The sequence below is a fragment of the Mus caroli genome, unplaced genomic scaffold, assembly GCF_978045245.1.
Source record: "Mus caroli unplaced genomic scaffold, Mus_caroli_1 scaffold_14, whole genome shotgun sequence".
Taxonomy (NCBI): Eukaryota; Metazoa; Chordata; class Mammalia; order Rodentia; family Muridae; genus Mus; species Mus caroli.
The window spans coordinates 104,235,693-104,249,542 of record NW_028227269.1 but is presented as its reverse complement, the minus strand read 5'-3'; the positions used below and the strand labels follow the sequence as shown (position 1 = coordinate 104,249,542).

The 13,850-nt window shown below is 49.1% G+C and overlaps 1 long non-coding RNA gene and 1 other non-coding gene across 2 annotated transcripts in view; both read right to left on the bottom strand.

The window, feature by feature from the left end:
* The window catches only part of LOC115032799 (uncharacterized), a 34,213-nt gene extending 21,530 nt beyond the window's left edge, over positions 1–12,683 (bottom strand). The window contains exon 1 of the long non-coding RNA XR_003838436.2: positions 12,635–12,683. This is a non-coding gene — a long non-coding RNA (uncharacterized LOC115032799). The remainder of the gene's footprint in view (positions 1–12,634) is intronic.
* LOC115032861 (small nucleolar RNA SNORA17) lies at positions 7,166–7,297 on the bottom strand. The gene has a single exon (XR_003838519.1). It is a non-coding gene; the product is annotated as a small nucleolar RNA SNORA17 (small nucleolar RNA).
* Positions 12,684–13,850: the final 1,167 nt, after the last annotated feature.

Below are 13,850 nucleotides of genomic sequence, written 5' to 3'. Positions count from 1 at the left end.
TTGCAGATTAAAACTTCATCATGATACTTAACCAACAGTCCTTTTCTCCTGTACTGTGAACACTGGCAAATACCTGGCTAGCTAGCTAGTCCATGACTGGGGGGGGGGGGGGTTGTGGGTGATGCTCTGTCTACCCATGAGGCATAGCAGCAGCTTTGGATAATAGCAATAAAGGAATGAGCACCGTAGTGAGTTAATAAAACTTTATGTGGACACTGAAATTTGAATGCCCTGCAGCTTTCAAACCTCAAGACATTTTATTCTTATTTCTTTTCGACCACTTCAAAATGGAAAAAAAAAGAAGAAGAAGAAGAAGAAAACTATGAGCCAGTCATTTGTCTCCAGGGCTTTGGTTTGGTGGCCCCTCTGAGGCTAAATGCCCACAGCACCTTTATCTCTGTAAGTGTCTCTATGTGAGGGCCTCCCACTAAATGTGTAATTGCTCTCATCATTGGCTGCATGCTGAAAAACACCGGAAGGCTGTAATAATAATTAATAATATTAATGCCAATAGTAGCCCATCAGGGTGAGTTACACCAGACCCTCTATAAAGGGCACGTGGGCAGTCATGAAGGACTCTCTCTCTCTCTCCCAATGATAAATGTCCCCTTAATCACAGACATATCGGCTCAGCTCCACCAAGCCCTGCGGCTGGGCCAGCTAGGTTGGAGGCTTCCAGAGCCTCCAAGAAGCCACGTGACCAGGAAAGAAGGGGTGTTGTGCTTTTGCCCCACAGTCTTGGCTCCCCAAGTCCTCTGCAAATAAGCAGGCTGTGAGCTCCCCTCGTGGGGACACTCAGAACTCATTGCCAACTCTCTGGGAGCTCAGACGATGCATAGATCTGCAGAGTCTGCGGACCACGCAAGGGTCAGCTCAGGCTAGGATCTGACCTTGAGCCTTCCAGGGGCCAGGGCTCTCTCCTATTCGTGCCCTGGACCCTCCAAGGTCCAGCATGTGAAGCTGCAGCTTTGTAAGGCCTTCCCCTGCTTCATCCAGCAACCAAGGCTGTTGGGGGCGGATGCACAACCCCACCCAGCCTCTGCCCTTGGTTCCTTCCCCTCTTTGCCTTTCTTTGTAGATTCCACTGTGGTGGCAGAGAGAAAACAGTCTTAGCATTTGTTAATACCCACTTGACCCACAAAAGAAAATTCGCCAGCATCGCGCAGCTTCTCATTTAAAAACCATTAGACCGTTCCGCTTGGCAGACCAGATCTAAATATTCTTAAAGGGGTGGTTTAATTTAATGATTACCTTAACAAGCCCCCTTTTAAAATGATGATCCGCCAAATTCGGGGGATTTGTTTTGGAATCTGATCCAGTAAGTAGCTTTGTACAAAGAGGAGCGGAACGGAATCTGATCTGGTTCAGAACTCGGTGGAAATCACGAAATTACCTTGCATATTTAATCACTGTAGAAACATGAGTACAAACTGCTTTCTGGAGATTACCTCGGGAAAGAAACAAAACTGGCGCTTTGCCTCTAGCGTGCTCAGTCCCGCCTTACAGGGAATTGTTTGGATGTTCGAGCAAGGGTGTTTCAGGCTTCAGCCTACCCAGCCATCAGCAGGACACATTTAAAAAAAAAAAAAAAAACAGGGGTGGAAAGCTGCTCTGAAGGAGGACGCCAGAAGGAGGAATTGCTCAGGCAGGCCCAGAGGATGACCTTCTCCTTAGCCCCTGTTACATCTGTGAGGTTGGGAAGAAACTACAAAGATTTAGGCAAAAAAAAAAAAAAAAAAAAAAAAAAAGCCTCTGGATCCTCTGGATCTGGCGTCCAGAATGGGGGGGGGGGGGGTGCTGCTCAGAAAACCTGGTTGCCTTCCATGTGCTCCTAGCATGAAACCAGCAGAGAATTCCATCACACTGCCCAGCCTGCAGCCAGTCACCGGGCCTCACAATGGCGAGCTGGTGAGCAGAAGCCCCTCCCCTCACCCCATGCTGGTCCCCTCCTCTGCAGCTTGGCTGAATGTGCAATGGTTCCCTAGGCTTGCTCTACGCTCTCCCCCCCACACACACACACATCACACACCTTAACAGAGAAAGCACCCCAATTCTTTGCCCCCCCTCACTGATTCTTTCTCTCTACTGCACACTGTGGATCAAGTATTAACTGTGACTCTTTGGACCCTCAGAGGAGGAGGCTGGTAGCAATTAATTTGTCCTGTCTGATGTTTCATGCAAACTGAGACTAGAGCCTGGTTCGGGAAATACTTGAATAACTGAATGAAATTGTTCCCCTTCCCTGCCACTTGTGTAAGTCTGGAGTGTATGTGTCTGGTAACACAAAAGAATTGGTACAGAGGCTGGGTATGGTGACACATGCCACTAACTCCAGCACTCAGGAGACAGGAACTACCATCTAGATACCTGTGAGTTTGAAACTAGCCTGGTCTACATAGTGAAACCCCGACTAAAGCAAAGAAACAAACAAACAAGCAAATAAAACCAGATGCACAAAAGCAAATAAATGAATGAAAATAGGCATTGGCCCTAGACTTTAGGGTGAAAGATTGTGTTCGGCCCAGGTAATGCTGCTTGGGCAGGTGTCAGACTCACCTTTCTGAGCCTCCACTTCCCACCTATAAAAGAGACCCCATTTATTTCACAATTCTTGTGAGGGCATAAGATGTTGCACGGAACAGGGCAAGAGCCAGAAATCCATGCCATGGCTTCTTAGGTGTGCTAGATAATTCAGGATGTCTGCTTAATCCATCCACAAGAGGCCCAGGCAGCTGCTCATTTATCTCACTCCAAGACATCTCAGTGAATTCCCTGTCCCTCTCCTAGGTGAGCTGATGCCACCCAATCTGCTGAGAGCCTGCTGAGAACACAAGGAGACAGAGTTCACTTAGGCCTGACTGGGTGAGCTGGGGCTTCGGCCTTCAGCCTCAAACCTACATTGGCTTTCCTGAGCTAGGGCAACACCACCAGTTCCCCTGGGTCTTCTGCTTAGGCCAGGAGGCAGTCGTGACACATAAGGACTCCCCAATGGCTGGAATGGTGCCACTGTGCATCCTGCAAGGTGGGCATCTGTCTGTGCGATCGCACACTCTTCAGAGGTGTGAACGCACGCACACACGCATGCATGCGGCAGCTACTCACCTTACGGGGATGAGTGTGAGCGTATGTGGGTGTTGGTGTGCACCTGAAAGAGATGCGTGAGTGTGAGAACAGGGCCCGAGACACGCACGAGCGTGTACATGGCTGCCTCTGATGTCCACCTTGTGTTTCCTTGAAGCTTCTGAAAGGTCATGGCTTGGCTGTCCAGAGGGAACGGCGACCTTTCTTTCCCACACACACTGAACATCTTCTTTTACTTTTTATGGGGAGCTGACGATGTGTTTGAGTGGCATGGCAATTTGTCAGTCAATCTCAAAGTAGAAGGAGACCCCTCTGCATAATTTTACACCCAGCATCCTTTGCGACTTTGGGCAGTGCATTGAACTGAGACAGCCAGGAAGAAGTTTTGTAGACATGCCAAACCCACAGCTCCTCCTAGCACCCAGACACCTCTACTCCAACGTGCTGTCAGAGATGCCAAAGAAGGTGCATCCAGAGAAGAGAGCCAGTGGTCTCATGCCCCTAACTGGATGATTCTCAACCTGTGGGTCGCAACCGACACAGGGGTCCCATATCAGACATCCTGCATACTTACACTATGATGCTTTCACTATGATTCGTAACAGTAGCAAATTGCAGTTATGAAGTAGCAACGAAATAATTGTATGGCTGGGGGACACCACTACATGAGGAACTGTATCAAAGGGTCACAGCATTAGTAACAGTTGCTAAGCACTGCCCTAAATCCTCCCTCCTCCTGGCTCCACCCTCCCCTGAGCCTGGGGCCAGGCTCTTTCTCACTCATAGGCAGCCTGCCTCCCTGATTCCTCAGCTTGCTCCAAGCCTGAGCTTCTCCAGGCCTGACCGAGCTATGGCTGCTGCTTCCAGCACCTCAGCCGTAATATACTCCTTTGTTCTCTGGGCCTACCCTGGAATCCACTCATCCATCCCCCAATACATAAGTGAGAAACCCGCATCAAGTGTGGCATGACACTGCCCAGGGGCAAGCAAGGATGGAGTCAAATAAAACGGGCCAGTCCCCACCTCAGCGACATCTGACAGATACCTGAACAGCCCTCTGTTTCCCAGGTTGGCTCAGGTGGCTGCCTGCTCAGGTGGCTGCCCCCAAACCTACTTCTTGTCCCCACTGAGGACCACTGATCCCTTTCCTTCTTCTCTGTGCCCAGCTCATCATTCCACACCAGTGTCACCTTCGCCAGGCTGTCCCTCTCTCTCTCTCTGCCTTGTTCTGCTAGACGAAACGACTCACAGTCTGCTCACCTGCAGACCCCAGCCCCATGCACAGAGCGCCTGGCACATAACGGAGCCTGAAAATGTTTGCACACCTGCTAGAACAGTCGGTCGCAGCCAGAGCGGAGGCAAGGTGCTTTTCTCTGCATACGGGATGTCATCGTTATCGATTAATTAATTATTGCTGCCATAGCAACCTTCGGCTTTGTTTGGGCATTTATAGCTGTTACTTCATTTTCCTAACAACTCTATGAAGCAGGTATATTCTCCCGAGCTAGCTGAGGGTCAGAGAGGTTTAGCAACTCCTCCAAGGCCACACAGCTAGAAGGAGACAGCGATTGGTCTGAAGCCACCAGCACCACTGGCCTTTTCCAGCCTCCAAAAAGCAAGTTTTGCATTTCTATTTCACCCTTAAACGTAATCTCGGGGCTCTAGATAGGGACCCTGGGATGGCCTCTTTCTTGGCCAGCTTAAGAGCCCTTCCCTGAAGAAATCCCTTACCCCTAGAACTAGCCACTTTGGGGAGTGACTTTGCCTGAGGCTGAATTATGGAAATCAGCTGTCAATTACCCTGGGTGACTGTGTAAAAGAATTACCGCAACAGTCACGGAGAAAAGAAAACTTCGTTTTCACCACCTACCAGTAAAAGCTAATTCAGAATAACTCCATTTAACAGTTATTTTATGCTGAAATACCGAATACCTCAGGGAGTCTTTTAGGGATTTTATAGTCTCTTTATTTATAAATGATTCATGCTGCATTTTCAGAAAAACCTACAATTAGTGTGGGTAGCATAGAAGCTCCTTGGGGAAAGGTAAAAAAAAGAAAGAAAGAAAAAAGAAAGAAAGAAAAGAAAAGAAAGGAGAAAAAGTAATAGAGGGGGGAAAAGAAAGAAAAGGAAAGAAAGAAGAAAATGGGTGTGAGTTCCACCCACCGCACCCCACCCCCTGACAGCTGCCTGCCTTTGTTTGTCCAGCCGTCTATAGTGAAGTGAAAGGGTATTTTCTCTAACCTTTTAACACATGCTCCTTTGACAGTATTTGTACAGTTGTACATCAGCCCACAAGATTCTTGTAACGCACGTGACACTTTGGCATGTGCTCCCAAGGCTGAGGAACTTTAAAGAGCTCAGAAGGGCTCAGCACTAAACTTCATCTCAGCATGAAAAGGAGCCTCTGGAATCAGCTATGGGCAGGAGCGTCGTCCCTGGGGCCAAGGATCATCGAGAGAGCAAAGCAAAGACATTGGGCTCCAGATCTAGAACCGTCTATACACCAGATAGCTGCAAGGTATCCCTGCCTGGGGTGGGAGGGTGAGGTTGAGAGGAAGATCCCAGTCACCTGTGGGGCTTTGCCTCTCCCTCATGGTTTTGTTTTTCAGTGGTTTCAATTTCCCATCATGCACCCGCAACTTCATTCATCTCCCCCTCCCCCTCCTCCCTTCATCCCCATCCTCCACCCTTGTAACCTTCCCTCCAACAGAGGAAAACAACATCTCATCATGGAAGCTGTAGTGTGTCCGTGTGTCCCACAGTCTACCCTTTTGTCCATCTTTCTTTGCTTGCAAATGTTCATTGCAATGACTTGTCTGGTTCGAGGCCTTTGGCTTCTGCTGCTCTATCAATACTGGATTCTCACTGGGCTGCCCCTTCTCTCTGATACCCTGCTGCCCTGTGTCATGGAGATTCTGTAATTTTGGATATGTAGGACTAGCCCTTCGTGGACTCCAGCAGTTCATCGATGCAGTAGGTGTTGGGGAGGGCCAACTCAAAGCCCTGGACCTGGGCCTGAGAGCTATCTAAGCTGGTCAGCCCACTGGCTCTTGCACTCACACCCTCAGGCTGGCTCAAGTGCAAATTCCCGTCACTAAGATCAACTCTACTGTGCTGCCCAGGCAATGTACAGAGTCCCTCTCCAAAGTGCTGCAGCTGGTGAGACAGGGCCAGCTCTCCCACTTGCCATAGATGGTGAGGGATGAGGGGAGGGAGTGTCTCTCCCCCTGCCCGTGCCACCTCACAGGAGAAAAGTGGTTGGGCCAACGCTCTCAGGCAATGTGCAAAGCCCACTCTCCTGAGTACTGCAGTTAGAGGTGGCTTCAGCTCTCCTGCCCTCCCACCTCCAGAGCCAGTTCTCCCATGATGCCCAAGTTGGGGTGGGGCCAGCTCTGGACAGTCTTCAATATCAACATGTCTCCAAATGGCAGGTCAGACTAGGGACATGTGTCTGGCCTTTGGTGGTGACAGACCCCTGCTGGTGCAGGGCCATGGGTTTAGATGTGGCTCCCAGTAGCAGCACAGGCCGGGACCCCACCATGGTCCCAGGTGCTATGACTGGCTACTCACACCAGGCTGCTCCTCACTACTCTCGAATCTACAGCTCTGCCTCTTTTCCCTGTGCCCACATCCTTCTGCTTCTCTTTCTCTCTCATTTCTCTACCATTTAGTTGCTCATCTGAGAGGTGTCCAGGGTCTCTGAGTGTCTAGAGTCACCTCAGGAATGGTCTCAGAGGGCTATCCCTCCAGGCAGGGGTCATCTCAGGCATGGTCTGCCCCAAACCCCCCAGGCCTATAGGTATCAGACTGATGGTCATCTCAGGCCAGCTGTCTCCCCAGGCCCCACAGCACCAGTCTCGCAGTTGTCTGAACCTCACTCCTCACCCAGTCTGCCTGAGTGGCCCCTTGCGAGGGTCATCTGTCTTAGGCTTACTCCTGCCTAGAGCCCGATTTTTCTAGTCTCTGTCTCGCGCCCCATCCTGGGAGCCTGCTCAGGCTTGCCTAGCACCAGACTGGTGGTCATCTCAGACTAGCTCCCTGGTGCCCGACTGGTGGTCATCCCAGGCTCGCTTTATTTCAGGGAATGTTAGGCTACTAATCATTCATGTGTTCATAGGTCAGACAGCTGAACATAGACATAGCCTCTCCCCTCTCTGCCACCTACTGTCACACATATGACCCAGCAGCTATACCTGCAATACCTCTAGGGGCAGTCATTGTATGGTGTTTTTGGACACTTCCTCTGTGTCATGTGTGAGATAGTTTCTGGATCCAGAAGAGTCTGGTCCAGTGGAATGATGATCACAAACAGCCCCATGGCAGACAATGGGACAGAGGTTACACTGAGAGATGACCGAAGCGTGCTGCAATCAGGAGGTTTCTCAGAGGAAACGATGCCTACGCAGAAAGGTGAGGGTGAACAGAACACAGAGAGTCTGGGCTGAAGAGATGGCTCAGCGCTTAAGAGCACTGAGTGTTCTTCTGAAGGTCCTGAGTTCAAATCCCAGCAACTACATGGTGTCTCACAACCATCCGTAATGTCTTCTGACACCTTCTTCTGGTGTATATGAAGATAACTACAGTGTACTTAGATATAATAATAAATAAATCTTTAAACAGAGAGGGGGAGGGGGAGGGGGAGGGGGAGGGGGAGGGGGAGGGGGAGGGGGAGGGGGAGGGGGGAGGGGGGAGGGGGGAGGGGGGAGGGGGAGGGGGAGGGGAGGGGGAGGGGAGGGGGAGGGGGGAGGGGGAGGGGGAGGGGAGGGGGAGGGGGAGGGGGAGGGGAGGGGAGGGGGAGGCGGAAGGGGAGGGGGAGGGGGAGGGGGAGGGGGAGGGGGAGGGGAGGGGGAGGGGAGGGGGAGGGGGGAGGGGGAGGGGGAGGGGAGGGGGAGGGGGAGGGGGAGGGGGAGGGGGAGGGGGAGAGAATCCCAAGGCTGGGTCTGGAACATGCACAACATCTGTAGCTCAGATCAAGGAAATCCAGGCTGAATTGGGTCAATCCTTGGTCCAGATGTTGGACCCAGTTAGAAGGCAAGAAAGTGATCAGAGCACCTGGGGCATCCACAAAATAATCATTTCAAGAGGAATTTTGAAGAAGAGTGAGGGGCTGGCCCTCCACACAGTCAATGATGATGCCTGTGGATGTCCCAGAAGAGGCAGACCTGACTCAGAGATGAAAAGAGGATTAGACCTCAGGACTGATAAAAGACCTCAGGACTTCTGAGCGGTTTGAGCTGTGTTTGCTGGCAGAGCCGTTTACTCATGTGTGATGATGTCATGGGTGATGTGGGAGGAAGGGCAGGGTGCCTAGGGTTTAGCTTAATAGGAAGTAAATAAAGCAGATCTCATACTCATTATAAAAAACGAAGAAGAAGGGGGAGGAGGAGGAGGAGGAGGACCATCATCTAACATCCAGGATCCCCCTTCCCCACCCAGAAAGAGGTCATTGAGTCTATGCCAGCGGCCTCTCTGGGACTGCTGTGTAAGTCGAGTGTTAGGGAAGACCTTGGGAAGGAGCCCCACGTCCAGATGAGGTACTTTCCTGCTCCCTTCTGCCCCTTTCTCATTGGAATCTAAAGCCTACTGTAATGGCAAGGTGAGGTGTGACCCTGAAGGCTGGGACACAGTAAAAAGTCACCATCTATATGACCCAGAAAGCTGGCCCTCACCAGGAACAAGAGATGCTGTTAGCTTGGCCTAGAATTGCCCATACACCTTTCAGGGCTGAGCCATTTTGTCAGCACAGTTCAAACTGAAACACTTCCTGCTGCTGCCTCTAGCTGAGAGTTTGTTTCACTTACTCAGTGATGCTGTTTCTGTACACAGAACGCAGATGTGATCTTTGAGAAGCAGGGGGTAGTTTGGGATGATGGGTATAGTCTTGGGTGATAGGTGTGGTTTAGGGTGATGGATATGATCTTGGGTCATGGGTGTGATCTTGGGTGATGATGTGTGAGTATGTTTTGGATGGTGGGTATGGCTTTGGGTGATGGGTGTGGTCTTGGGTGGTGGATAGGGTCTTAGGTGATGGGTATGTTCTTGGATGGGGCAGTGGGTATGTTTTGGATGGCAGGTATGGTTTTCGGTGGTGAGTATGGTCCTAGGTGATGGGTGTAGTCTTGGATGGTGGGTAAGGTCTTAGGTGTGGACTTGGGCGGGGCAGTGGATATGGATGGGGATGATGGTATAGGAACCTCAAGTGATAGGTATGGGATCTTTGCTGACAGTCATAAGCTATGTCTAACCCAGTGTGAGGGTGTGACTCTGCTCTCTGGTCTCTCTCCGGTGACCTGGCGATTTGGGCAAGAAAGTGTCAGTAAGTTATGGTCCTTATTTCTTATACAAAGTTTACTCAAAATATATCATATAAACAAAGCTTTAGGACTTTGGCGGGGGCGGGCGGGTGGAGGCAGAAAACCTTTTTGTGGCCTTGGGTCAAGCAAATGTTTGTTACTGAAAACACAATCCCTACAAGAAAAAAACTACCAGGGAAAACTTTACCCAAACTAAGAACTTCTGTTATTTAAAAATACAGCTCAAAAAACAAAGAGAAACCATAGAAGGGAGAGGCCTGCAGACTGTCTGTCTGATGATGGGCCTGTGTTAAAAAAATGTCTGAAGGCATCTCACTTGTCTTTTCCTTTTCCCAAGCAAAAATCTTTTTCTTTTCCCTTTCCAGTACTGTAACTGAGACCCAGGACCCTGAGTGTGCGGAGGAAACCCTCTATGACTGAGCTACACCCCCAGCCCTGAAATCTCAGTAATAAGAGCACCAGAAACTTAACTTTAAAAGAAATGAGAAATGGGGTGTGGTGGCACATACCTTTAATCACAGCACTTGAGAGGCAGAGACTGGAGGATCTCTGTGAGTTTGAGGTCAGCTTGATCTGAATAGTGAGCTTTGGGACAGCCAGAGCTACATAGATAAACTATGTCTCAAGAAGGAAAGAAGGGAGGAAGGAAGGAAGGAAGGAAGGAAGGAAGGAAGGAAGGAAGGAAAGGGAAGGAGGAGAGGGAGAGGAGAGAGAGAGGAGAGAGAAAAAAGAGGAAGAGGGGGAAGAGGAAGAGTAGGGCAAAAGGGAGGATGAGGAAGAGGATGAGGAAGAAAAGGATGAGGAAAAGAAAAGGAGGAAGAAGAAGAAGAGGAAGAGGAAGAGGAGGAGGAGGAAGAGGAGGAGGATGAGGAAGAGGAGGAGGAGGAGGAGATCAGGCTGTCTGAACAGACACCTCACCAAGAGTATACAACTGGACAGTGAATGAAAGGCTACAAAGAGAGACTCATGTTGTATCATTAGGGGACACGAGTTTAAACAGTAAGCTCGCATACTCCAACTACAACATAGCCCAAACTCAGAGCATCCCCAACACCAAACACCAGAGACGGAGATAACAGAGACCCACTCACTGTCTCTGAAAGCCAGAACAGAGGAGTCACTGAGGAGGACAGCATGAGCCTTCTTACACAACTGACAATTCTTGGAACCATATGTGTCCATGCTCTTTGGAATTTCCTCGAAGGAACTGAAAAATTTATGTCCATCCAAGATCCCGTGTTTATAGCAACTTTATTCATAACTGCCACAACTTGGAAGCCACTAGGACACCCCTAGTGAACGGATGGGTAAATAAAATGTGGTACTCTCAAACAATGGGCTATTATTCGGTGTTAAGAAGCAATGAGTCATCAAAAGCATGGACGTCTCACGGCAGCATTTTAAATCCATGTTGCTGAATGACGGGGAGCCAATAGGAAAAGACTACATGTGCAGACACAAATCATTGTGCATTGGCCTAAAACCCTCCAAATGTGCCTCAGAGGAAGTGAGGCCTGATGCAAAAACCATGGGCTCCAGGTAAGAATGTGCAAGTAAAATTTCACAGGCCGCGCCCTTGGACCCTTCTGGAAGATGCTATTAATAATGGAGGCTGTGCCTAGGTAGAGGCAAGGGGCGTGTACAAAGAAAGCTTTATTTGTCTCTATAGATACTGTGCGTGGTACACGTCAGATGGGCTGCAAACCTAAAACCTCTTCTAATGAGAAGAGCCAATAATTAGCAGAAGGTTTAAATCGATACCTCCCTTAAGACTTAAAAGGACACCAAGCAAGCTCTAGGAGAGATGGCAGACACTGCTCATCACTAGGGAAATGTAATTTAACACAACAAGGGGATGTCACAGGACACCTGCCTGCATGGCTAATGTTAAGCAGGAAAAGGATAACACCAAGTGCTAGTGAGGGCTTGGACCAACTGGGACTTCCCTGTATCACTGGTGGGAATTTAAAATGGCACCCTGGGTGCTGGAGAGATGGCTGAGGTGTTGAGCATTGGCTGCCCTGGCAGAGGACCCACAGTGGCAGTTCATGACCACCTGTAGTTCCACCCTCTTCTGGCCCCAGAAGGCACTATAGGCACGCGTTACACAGATATACATGCAGGCACATACCCATACATATAAGAATAAATCATTAAATGGTATTCTGGAGAAAAGCAGGCAGCATCTTTCAGAGTGAAGCAGGCTTTTTTGCCTTACAGCCCACTATGCAATTACTAAGTGTTTACCCAAACAGAATGTAAACCTAGCTTCCTGTACGCTCTATAGGGAAATGTTTACAGCTGCCAAGAATCACCAAACACTGGCAACGTCCTAAGTATCTCACCTGGGAAACAAAGGAGCAACAAACTATGGTATACCTATTTATTGGGGTGTTACTCATCAATGAAAATGAAAGAATCCTAATATTCATGAGAACAGACATGGATGTCAAAGTCACTGAAGCCAAGTGCAGTGAATGATTCAGACTCAAAAGACAAGGCTCTCTAGGAAGCCAACATTATCACAGAGACAGGGCTACGGGGACGAGAGGCTCATCAGAGGCTAGCAGGGACTGGCCAGGCAGGGTTAGGTGGGGGGAGACACAGATTTAACCTCATAGGGCATGGGAAGATGCTGTCCCTCAGTGAACTCTCTCCTCATCTCCGTGTGTTGGTGTCATACCACGGTACACATTTGTCAGTACACCTAGAGCTGTCAATCACTACTGAGCATGGATCCCACCTCGGCAATTATACCTCAACACTGAAGGAGGGAAGGAAATGAGGTCATTATAAAAGTTGGGTTTTTTTTTTTCCTTTTTAATCCTTAAGAATATGTAAAACGCGGCTTTCACAGAAAACTCGTTTTTAAAAAAGGAAATAAATAGAAAGAAGTGACGGACTCTTTGAACACAAGGCCCTTTCATTCTTAATATTAGAATTCATATTGCCAGAAACGATAATATCTGTAGAGATCAAAACCGCATCAAGATGATGTTGCGCTTAATTTTTTATAAGGCGGAGAGGTCCCCGTGTTCATCTGGCACCTCTCTGAGCATGCAAAGTGACAGGTACGACGGGCACCTTGCCGTGCTTAATTACAGGGAAGCTTTGCAGCGCCTGGGCCAACTCTCCCCTCCTTGCGTTCGAAGTTTGTCCCCCAAACTTCTTTGTCAAAGAGCCGCCCAGGGCTGAAGTTGCCTCCCCACCACCTCTGTCCCTCCCAAAATAAACTCACAGTTCAGTCGATCGAGCGGGCGACACCACAGCCAATGCAATCGCCTGACTTCTTCCCTCCCAAACTGACAGAACCCGATGGTTATTTATTTATTTACTAACTAATAATTTATAGGCTGTCTCCTTCTGGAGAGAATGTGAGTGACTTGCTGGATCTCTTGGCAGCGTCTCCAAAACACATGAGCATCTCGGGGAAGCAAACAACCGCTGGAGAAGTGGCCTTTGGTTTCATTCCAGGTTCTGCGGAGTCACGAGGCCCTGTTTAATGAGCCCATTACTGCAGACTATGAATAATGGAGTGTCCAACCTGGTTGTTGTGCTAAAGTGGGGTGTCAGATAGAAACCCCCTCTGCAAGGCTGACTATAGAGGTATGGGGAGGGAAGCCACTGGTTAATTGGCTCAAGGACTTGACACATTGATAAAACTGGAACTTTTTTTGCCTAAAGAGTTAATAAGCTATGAAGTTAGTGGCCATTAAGTGATATCTCTGGACCAAATGCTTTTCATGCTGCCGGCTCTTCAACATTTAGCTAGGTAGGTAGTGGGACTCCAAGAGAACAGAGCACATCCAGAGAGGGTGTGTAACTTGCCTAGGATCACAGAGCTGATAAGAGTTCACATTCTAATGGCAATCCAAGTCTTTCTAAATCCAAAGCCTTGGCTTCCCTGCGTTCTCTGTGCCTTGAGATCTGGGCCGGGACTACAAATCTGGCACCAATTCTCTGTGACAGCCTCTGCTCAGTTGTAGACACTGCTCAATGAAATAAATGTTCCCCCTGGCTGTTACTGGTCAAGATGAGCTCAACTCTCAGTGACAACAAGTTCAGATCCAAACTGCATTAAGCAGACTGAATCAAGACAGAGGGGCAGGTATTCAAGAGCTTGGATCCAAGAGTCCCGGGCCTGGACCTTTCCTAGAGTGCTTCTTCTTTGGATAGCAAGGATAAAAAAAATGGGCTTGAGACACCTTTCCTGTGTCCCCAGATGCCACAGCTTCCAAACTTACTTCCGGAGAGCAGGCTTCCCAGAAAGTGACTCTCACACCCACCCATAAACTAGAGGACCAAGAATGGCTACTTGATGAATAGGAGAAAGCCAGTCAATGTCTTCAGATCCATTTCTGTCCCTTGGATCCCACTGAATTGTTTACTTCCCTGGTTACTGTCACAAAGTACCTGACACAAGTCACTTAAGGAAGAGCTCAGAGTGTGAGGTC